This window comes from Calypte anna, chromosome 1 (genome assembly GCF_003957555.1).
Source record: "Calypte anna isolate BGI_N300 chromosome 1, bCalAnn1_v1.p, whole genome shotgun sequence".
Taxonomy (NCBI): domain Eukaryota; kingdom Metazoa; phylum Chordata; class Aves; order Apodiformes; family Trochilidae; genus Calypte; species Calypte anna.
Window position 1 is genome coordinate 135,549,450 of NC_044244.1, and position 8,943 is coordinate 135,558,392.

Below are 8,943 nucleotides of genomic sequence, written 5' to 3' on the forward strand. Positions count from 1 at the left end.
TGTAAAGATAAAGAAGGTGCACTATGGTTTCTCATTAACTCAAAGGTGTAGCTTCCCCAGCAATGGAAGGGCCCAGCAATGCTGAAAGCAGCTGTATTTTGTATGCAAGTTTTTTCTCAGATTACCCCTTTTAATGCAAATAAAACCTGTGATGGTCCTGTCATAGAATCACAGTATCATTGAATTAGGTTGAGTGAGTAGGGACATCTTCAAATAGATCAAGTCACTCAGGGCCCCATCCAACCTTGTTTCCAGGGATGGGGCTTTTACCACCTCTCTGGTCAATGTCTTCCACTGCTTCTTTCTTATATCTAGTTTAGATATATACCTTTTAGTTTGAAACCGTTTCAAGTTTAAAACCTACAAGACAGCAGTGTGTCAAGCTGTGTAATGTGTCTACAGTCTAAACCTTGCCAGAGAGACCTTTGAGTGATCAGTTAAAAAAAAATAGAATGGGGTGATGGTCAGTGATGCAATGCCTATGATGGAAGAGCATGGATCCACAATTGTAGCTTCCAAGCAGGATGCTCACAGGCCCTGGCACACATGAGTAACTACGTGAGGTTTCAACAGAGCTCAGTGCTGTGGTATAAAAGTAGCCAGTAAGAAACACCAGAGAATCATAGAATGGTTTGGATTGAAAGGGACCTTAAAGATCATCTAGTTCCAACCCCCACTGAGTGGGCTGGGACACCTTCCACTCGACCAGTTTGCCCAAGATCCCATCCAGCTTGGCCTTGAGCACTTCTAGGGAGGCTGGATCCCTGGGTAACCTGTTCCAGTGCCTCACCACCCCCACAGGAAAGAATTACTTCCTAATATCTAACTTAAATCTCCCCTCTTCAAATTTTAAACCATTTCCCCCTTCCCTCTCACTACACACCCATGTCAAAATCCCTACCCCAGCTTTCTTGTAGGCTTCAGATATTGGAAGGTCACCTCAGAGCCTCCTCTATAGAGGTCACCTGCTATAAGGTCACCTCAGAGCCTCCTCTTCTCCAGGCTGAACAACCCCAATTTCCTCAGCCTGGCTTCACAGGGGAGGTGTTCCAGCCCTATGATAATTTTAGTGGCTCTCCTCTGGACACATTCCAGGAGCTCCATGTCCTTATGCTGGGGGCTCCAGAACAGGACACAGTACACCAGGTGGGGTCTCACAAGAGCAGATTGAAGGAGAATTACCTCTCTCAGCCAGCTGCCTGTGCTTCTTTTGATGCAGCCCGGGACTCAGTTGGCTTTCTGGGCTGCAAGTGCACACTGAATGCTCATGTTAATAGGAGACTGTGCCAAAAAGTCTGATTACAAAAGGGCTTGGAGACATCACTGAAACTGAGACTTGGAATGGGAAACCATCTCTTCGCATGAAATATTCTTTTTCTCTGCTTAGAAATGCAAAAACCTCGCATTTGTTCTCAGTGCTGAAAATCTGTCAGTTTCATTTCATAGAATTGTAGAATCACAGAAAGTCAGGGGTTGGAAGGGACCTTGAAAGATCATTGAGTTCAACCCCCCTGCCAGAGCAGGGTCACCTACAGGAGGTCACATAGGAACAAGTCCAGGTGAGCTTTGAATGTCTCCGGGGAAGGAGACTCCACAACTTCCCTGGGCAGCCTGTGCCAGTGCCCTGTCATCCTCACAGTGAAAAAATTCTTCCTAATATTTATACAGGATCACCTGTGCTCTAGTTTATACCCATTGCCCCTTGTCCTATTGTTAGTCACCCCTGAGAAAAGTTTTACTCCATCCTGGCACTCACCCCTTACATATTCATAAACATTCATGAGGCCACCCCTCATTCCCCTCTCCTCCAAGCTGAAGAGACCCAGCTCCCTCAGCCTTTCCTCGTAAGGGAGATGCTCCACTGGACTCTTTCAAGAAGTTCCCTGCCCTTCCTGAATGAGGGGCCCAGAACTGGACACATGTGCTGCTTTCTGGAGAAACATTTTTCCAAATATTTGCATTTCTCTATATTTCTGACCCACAAAGAATGGAACGGAAATATGTTACTATGAGCTTTCTCTCTCTCTCTCTCTCTCTTTTTTTTTTTTTTTTTTTTTTTTTTAATTTATTTATTTTTCTGCTCCAAAGCAAGAATAAAGGTGAGGAAAGGAACAAGACTTCAAAAAGCACAACTTGATATCTTATGGGAACAGATCTCCAAGGTCTACTAGACTTCCTGGTTTCGGGGAGGAGAGATTACCAATCAGTTTGCAATGTCATTAAGTAACCAAGTGGTTTGGTTTTTGTTTTGTTTTGTTTTGTTTTTCCCCTCTCACAGACTCCCCCATGCCTATGTCCTTATCTTGTATAAGCCATCAAGAAGACAAAGGGGAGGATGAGCCCTGCCATTTTCAGTCACAGAGGATGGATATCCTCACCTTACAGTAGCTTTTCAGTTTTTCCAACAGCATCTTAAATGGTGATCAATATATCTCTCCTGCTTAAATTCAAGTCATGCCTTTTGAATACAACTGTTCGTCTACTTTTTACTTCATGTGGCAACTGGTTTCTGTTCTTATTCAGGTGAAAGAATACTGTTCTCAGCTTTAAGTCTGTGCCTGTTCTTTTTTTAATTTCTTTTATCATGAGGGGCACTGAAAAATCATTCCCTGGAAACTTTTTCATAGTGCTGAAAGCCCTTCCCTTTCTCAGCTGCAGTGTGCCAGTCAATTTGTTTTATCCTTGCAGCAAAACCCCTCTGTACTTCTGATGTCCTTACTGCTCTTTTTTAGTAACCTTTTTCTCATGCTATTCTATCTTTTTTTTTGCTACTGCAGACCAGAGCTGCACCAACTTCTCGAGATAAAGATATGTTGCATCAGTATAACATTTCCTGTTTTGTTCTCTGTTCTTTTTCTACTAACTCCTCACAGGTTTTGCCCTCTTGGCAGCTCCTGATAATGGGCAGTTTTCAGAGAAAATCCAAGATGTCCTTCCCAGATAGTGCCAGCTGTTTGCCTCTGTGGTGATAACATTATTTCTCTGAGAATACTGCTTTGTGTTGGTCAGTGGCTAACAATAACAAACCAAGTAAAGCTGGAGGACACCTGATCTCATGGGATTTTCCATGAAAATTTATTCATTGTCCAATAATTCTGCTGCAGAACTGACTGTGACAGAGTGTGTCATCTGCATTCCAGTTAGTTTGATAGGATCAAGGAATATTCCAACATTTGGGTCCAGTCTTAGAGCCTCAGCCCTGGGCTGATGTGTCTGGGAGCCATGGGTGGGTAGAATGGCTCTGGCATGGGAGGCTGTGGTGTCATGAGAGGAGGACAGGGAGATGGACCTGCTCATGTCATACAGCACAGCGTGTGCTCTTCACTGCTAATATGGGAGGTCTCAGGCAAACTTGCTTCTTCAGGCTGTTAGCTGCAGACAGTAAAGTCTAGAAACTCTTTGGTCCATGGTTTGTGAGAGCAATCAGGTGGGAGGGCTTGAGACCTGCAGATCTCGAAAGCTCTGAGCTCCTCAGAAACTGCTAGAAGATTGTGCAAGCTCTGCTTCTGGCCATGGAAATGAGGCAAACAGAAAAGTTTCTAATTTAACACTTGGATAAGAAAACAGACATGAACTGACCTCTATTTCTGGCTTAATTTATGCTGAGGACCCATATTTCTAGTGTAGGTATTGATGAGCTGTGCGTTAACCTCCTCACAGAGGAACTCCTCTAGGGGAGCTTGTCCACCACTGCCTCAGAGTGCAGCATCCCAAAAGTCATCCATGGACCCAAAGTCTAAAGAATAAACGGCTTTAAAAATATTTACCTAATGTGTAGTAATTCCACCTTTCAGGGATGTAATCCTGTGTAGTAGTGGAATGGCTGTGTTGCATGCTGCAGGAAAAGCAGATGGGATAGGGCTTTATTGGTGTCTTCCCAGCAACTGCTGCTTCTTATTGGCAGCTGCCAGGCCAGATTATTCTACACAAAGACCTCTCAAATCTATGAAGTAGCCCTGGTGAAGACCTGCCTAGGTTTGCAACAAGCCATAGTACATACAGATTGTTTTCAATGTAGAATCCTACAGAAATGAGGAGTTTCAACTAGGGGACAACAGAAAGGTGAGCAATCAATACACTAACATTGTGTTATGCAGGGGGAGCAGGCATGGTGACCATGGATGAGAACAAATTGTTAATTTTAGATTGATGGGAAAAGAAGCTTGGCTCCTGGAACAGCTTATCTCCCAAGAATACTTGCAGTAAATCATGTGGAGATCTAGAAGAAAGTTTTTTCCATGAACTTAGGAGTTTTATTAGCAATGAGAGAGAAAGTGTTGCGTTGAGTTTATATTTTCATGGTGAAATAAACAAACCTGGGTGAAATGCCCAGTAATAAGTGCTGAAAGGAACTCTGTATACCTTTTGGTTTCTCTACAGCTTACAGACACAGGCAGCTGTCTATATTCCCAAAATTAGCTAGCCAAACCAGGTACATACACAGCCCAATAGCTGATATAATCTGTCCTTGTTTCCATGTAAGTAGCTGTTGAGAGCCATGGCCAGAGAAGGTTTTCATGCTCATAGTTCTCTCTTCCACAACAGGTGCTCTGAGGTCTCAGGATTAGATGCTCTAAGGGTTTCTGAACTCCATCAGGGCCCTCTTTGGAGTCTGGCTATCTAGCTGCTTCAACTATAAAAAATTCAACAAAAATGTTGATTTTTTTATTCTAGAAAAAAACATGTTGGCTGACATTTCCTTTTCAGAGGAAAACTTCAGAAGTTCTGGTTTTCATGTGAAGTCTTATTTTTCTTTTCAAAATATTTTAAACTTTCAGAAAATGCAAATTCCAAGTTACAGCCAGATTTGATAGTATATACAATATGATAATTATCACAAAAAATATTTTAAACCCAGACCATTATAGAAAAAATAAGACATTTTCTTAAAAAGAGATATTAAAGGAAATAGAATTGATTTCTACATCTAAAGCATTGCTCCTGCATGCTGTCAGGATGTCATAACCCTCTTTTATCAGTAAGACATTAACTTCCAGTAATGCATAGAGACTGTGGAACAAACAAGACTGGTAAGGAGTCATTATAAACACTATCCTTTGTGAAAAAATTATCTTCAATGACTTTCCAGAGAATCCAAAAGAATTTTAATGCTATAAACTATAAGAACTGTCTTTTGTATCTGAGTCATGATTTCCAGAATTCTGTGTATTTGAAGAAGTTTCTTCCTAAGAAATCATATGGGGAAAAAAAATCCTTTTTTTCCTTTCTCTCACTTCTCTTTTCTCTTTTCTTTCTTTTCTTTCTTTTCTTTTCTTTTCTTTTTTTTTTTTTTTTTTTTTTTTTTTTTTTTTTTTTTTTCCCCCACTAAGAAATTGTATAGAAAAATCAGTGAAGAGGTCAGGTAGGAATTGCAAAGATCTTCTGAATAATCTTGTTTCCACAGTAATGAGAAATAGAGGGGTTGCTGCACAGGGGGAGGTTATCTTCTCATGCACTCAGAGGGGAGGGTTGGTTGCAAGTCCTGGGACTTCTGGATTTAATCTATAGTGTTGCACTAAGAAACTTAAATTTGGAAGATTTCACTTAGGCACATCTTGCCTGTGCCCTGGAGTTATTTGGACACAGGAGGGCTGGTTTATTCAGCTTGTCTTTTTGTGGATGAGCTTTGCATAGTTTTCTTCCCCAAAGAGCACCTGTGGGAATGGAAGACCCTGGAGACTCTGGAATATTTTTATTTCTGTAAGAACAACAGATGTACTGCATCAGCCCTCTCTCTGGTGGGCTTTTTTGTCTCCCTTAGGGATCCTGCTGGTGGCCTGGTGACAGTCAGAGCAGCTGCTGTTATTTTTGTTCTGGCTGGCTGTATTCAGCCCCTGTGGGATGGTGGCACAGCTGCTTTCCTTTTTGGGCAAGGCATGGTGCAGAGAAATTGAGAACTTCTTTAGAGAGGGAATCTGGTTTTAAGATATAAAGGCTTTGGTGACGATATTAAGATTTTTGTTTGAATGCGGTCTTTTGTTCTGACAACCATAACTATCATTGGTAATATATTTTATTAACTTTTTGTTAACTTATAACTCTTTTAATTAACTTTTATTAACTTTATTTCACTGTGGAACCCAAAGGTAAAGAGTGGATATAGTTCTTGTTACTCTAGCCAATCTAGTCCTTCAAGATCCTCAACTCCATTTTGCATGCCCTGAACTTTAATACAGTAACTGGCAACTATAGTGGAGCTGAAACCCAATAAAAGACTTAAGAGCTCTGCTTTGGTGGCATGAAGGAAAAAGAAGAGTATGGTGAAATGATGGCTTTGTAACACTTAAATCCTTATTAATCCTTTTTTAGACACATACACGTACTCATCTACTGTTGTGTGGTTCCCTGCCATCTCAGTTGACCTTTGCTAGCTGCCAGGTTCCCATCAAGTCCCTCATTACTCCCTCATCTCAACAGGACAGGGAGAGGAAATACTATGAAAAGCTATGAAAGATAAGGACAGAGAGCTCACTTCCCAGTTACTGTCAAGGACAAATCAGTCTCAGCTTAAGAAAATTAATTTGATTTATTGCCAAGTAATAACAGTGAGATAGTGAGAAATGAAACAAAATTAAAACCACCTTCCCCTTGCACCCTTCCCTTCTTCTCAGGCTCGACTTCACTTCCTACTCTTCTACCTCCCTTACTCCACAGCAGAGCAAGGGGACAGGGAAATGGGGATTATGGTTGGTTCATAACACTTTATTTCTGTGGACTCCTTTCCATGATCTCAGTTCCTTCCAGGATCCTGCTCCAGCATGGGCTCTTCAGGGCACATCCTCCTACTCCAGCATGGAGACTTCTATAGCCTGTAGGTGGGTATCTGCTCCACCATGGTCCCCCACATGCTGCAGTGGGACAGCCTCCCTCACCATGGTCTTCAAGAGAATGCAAGACAATCTCTGCTCTGATGCCTGGAGCCCCTCCTCCACTGACCTTGGTGTTTGCAGGGTTGTTTCACATGTTCTCACTCCTCTTTCCTAGCTGCTAGTGCTAATTCATATGTGCTAATTCATAATTTCATATGTGCCAATTCATAATTTCATACGTGCCATGCTAATTTACCCTTGCTGAAGCACGTTATCACAGAGATGGTACCACTGGTGCTGATGAGCTCAGCTTTGACCAGTGATGGGTTTTGCTTGGAGCTTGCTGGAACTGGCTCTGTCCATTGTGGAGACATCTCCTGGTGTCTCCTTACAGAAGCCACTCCTGCATTCCCCAATTATTTGGCATAAACCAAATACACTCTAGTTAGGCCTGTACCCCCCAACAGTGTCTTCTTGGAACAACTGTTTCAGACTTCTCAATGAAAGGAACCAGCAGAGCTGGGGTCCATCTTTATGACAATTTGGGTGTCAATAAAACCACATGACTAATGATAGAGACCATGCACAACTATTACCCGTTATAATATTATAAACCATAAAAAATCTGTCTAATTTCTCTTTTGGACAAAGAATGAGATGCCTGTGCTAGCTGCAAGTAAAGCACCTCAACATTGTGGATCCCATCCAGCAAAAAAAGCATTAGACCTGCCAAGCCCTAATGGCTTCCTCTGCCATCCAAGTGTTTGCTAACTCCAGCAGTGTTCTCTAGGCTGACCTCAACAAACGTAGATAGTGAAATCTCCCCTGCCAGGTCATTTCTGTCCATGTGACTCTACTGTGTGCAATGTCAGTCTGCAAGCAGGGTGCAAAAAAATGTACACAGCAATTATTTCCTGGCTCAGGCATTGGACAGCTGATAGACTAAGCGCTGTTTCTTGGGACAAAATGATGCTGAGTTGTTGTTTCCCTATCTCCACTTTCTCACTTCCTAACTTTGTTTTTTTTTTTTTTTCCCTCTGGTGTGTGTGTTGAATGCTTGAACTCCTAACTCAGTGACTTCATTCCATCTGGCTTTTCACTCTTTGTACCTAGCATAGCTCTAACTTGTTTTCTTTTCACAGCTCAGGAGTAATTTTGGCAGCACAACAGATTTAAGTTCATATAGCCATGCTGCACCAAAACCAGCCATTGATTGACTCAAAGGCCACTGAGTCTCTGGTCCGTTGACTCCAAGTGCTGGTAAGGACCTGTGTTGCCAACTTGATACCAGTACCAGATTTTTCTTTTAGGTCTGACACCCAGTGCCAGCTCCATGAGGTTTCCAACAAACTTCACTGCCGGACTACCTGTCCTTCTAAAATATTTTTCCTCCTGTCTTGTCTAAGTATTCCCTGCTTCAATTTACCCCCATGACTTCTTGACGTCTTTGCTTGGAGAACAGATTATTCTCTTGCTTGCTGAAGTGCTGCATATACAGGTTGCCAAGGGACCATGATGCATCTAATTCCTCAAAGAATTTTTTTTAATATATTTTTATAAGCACATCTTTATTTATCAAGTAGAATTTTTTTTTAAGCTGGCCCAAAATTTAGAAAGCATTCAACACTTTTGATACTGGATCTACCAATGAATACAGATGGTTACTAAACTTTTTCCCTGAGTCTCTAGTGTCAGAAAATGAGGAGGGCCTTGATTCCAGTGAAACTGCAGCAGGAACCTGAGCAGGAACCTGAGCAGGGAGGAATTTGTTACCTTTTCAAGGTAGGTATCTGAGATGACCCTGAAGAGCTGACCAAAGTATTGTGAGATACTGAGAGGTTTGTCAGGCATTGGAATGGCCTGACCAGGGCAGTGGTGGAGTCACCATCCCTGGAGGCATTTAAGAGTCATTTGGACCTGGTCCTTAAGGACATGGTTTAGTAGCTAGATTATGGTGTTGGTCAAAGATTGGACTGGATGATCTTGGAGGTCTCTTCCAACCTAAACATTCTGTGACTCTGTGAGTCCATTGCTGTGGGTATTTTTTTTTTTTATATTTGATATTTTTATTGACATGAATATTAATATATTTATATTGATATGGGATCGCTACGTGCTGACAGCAGAGTCCCAG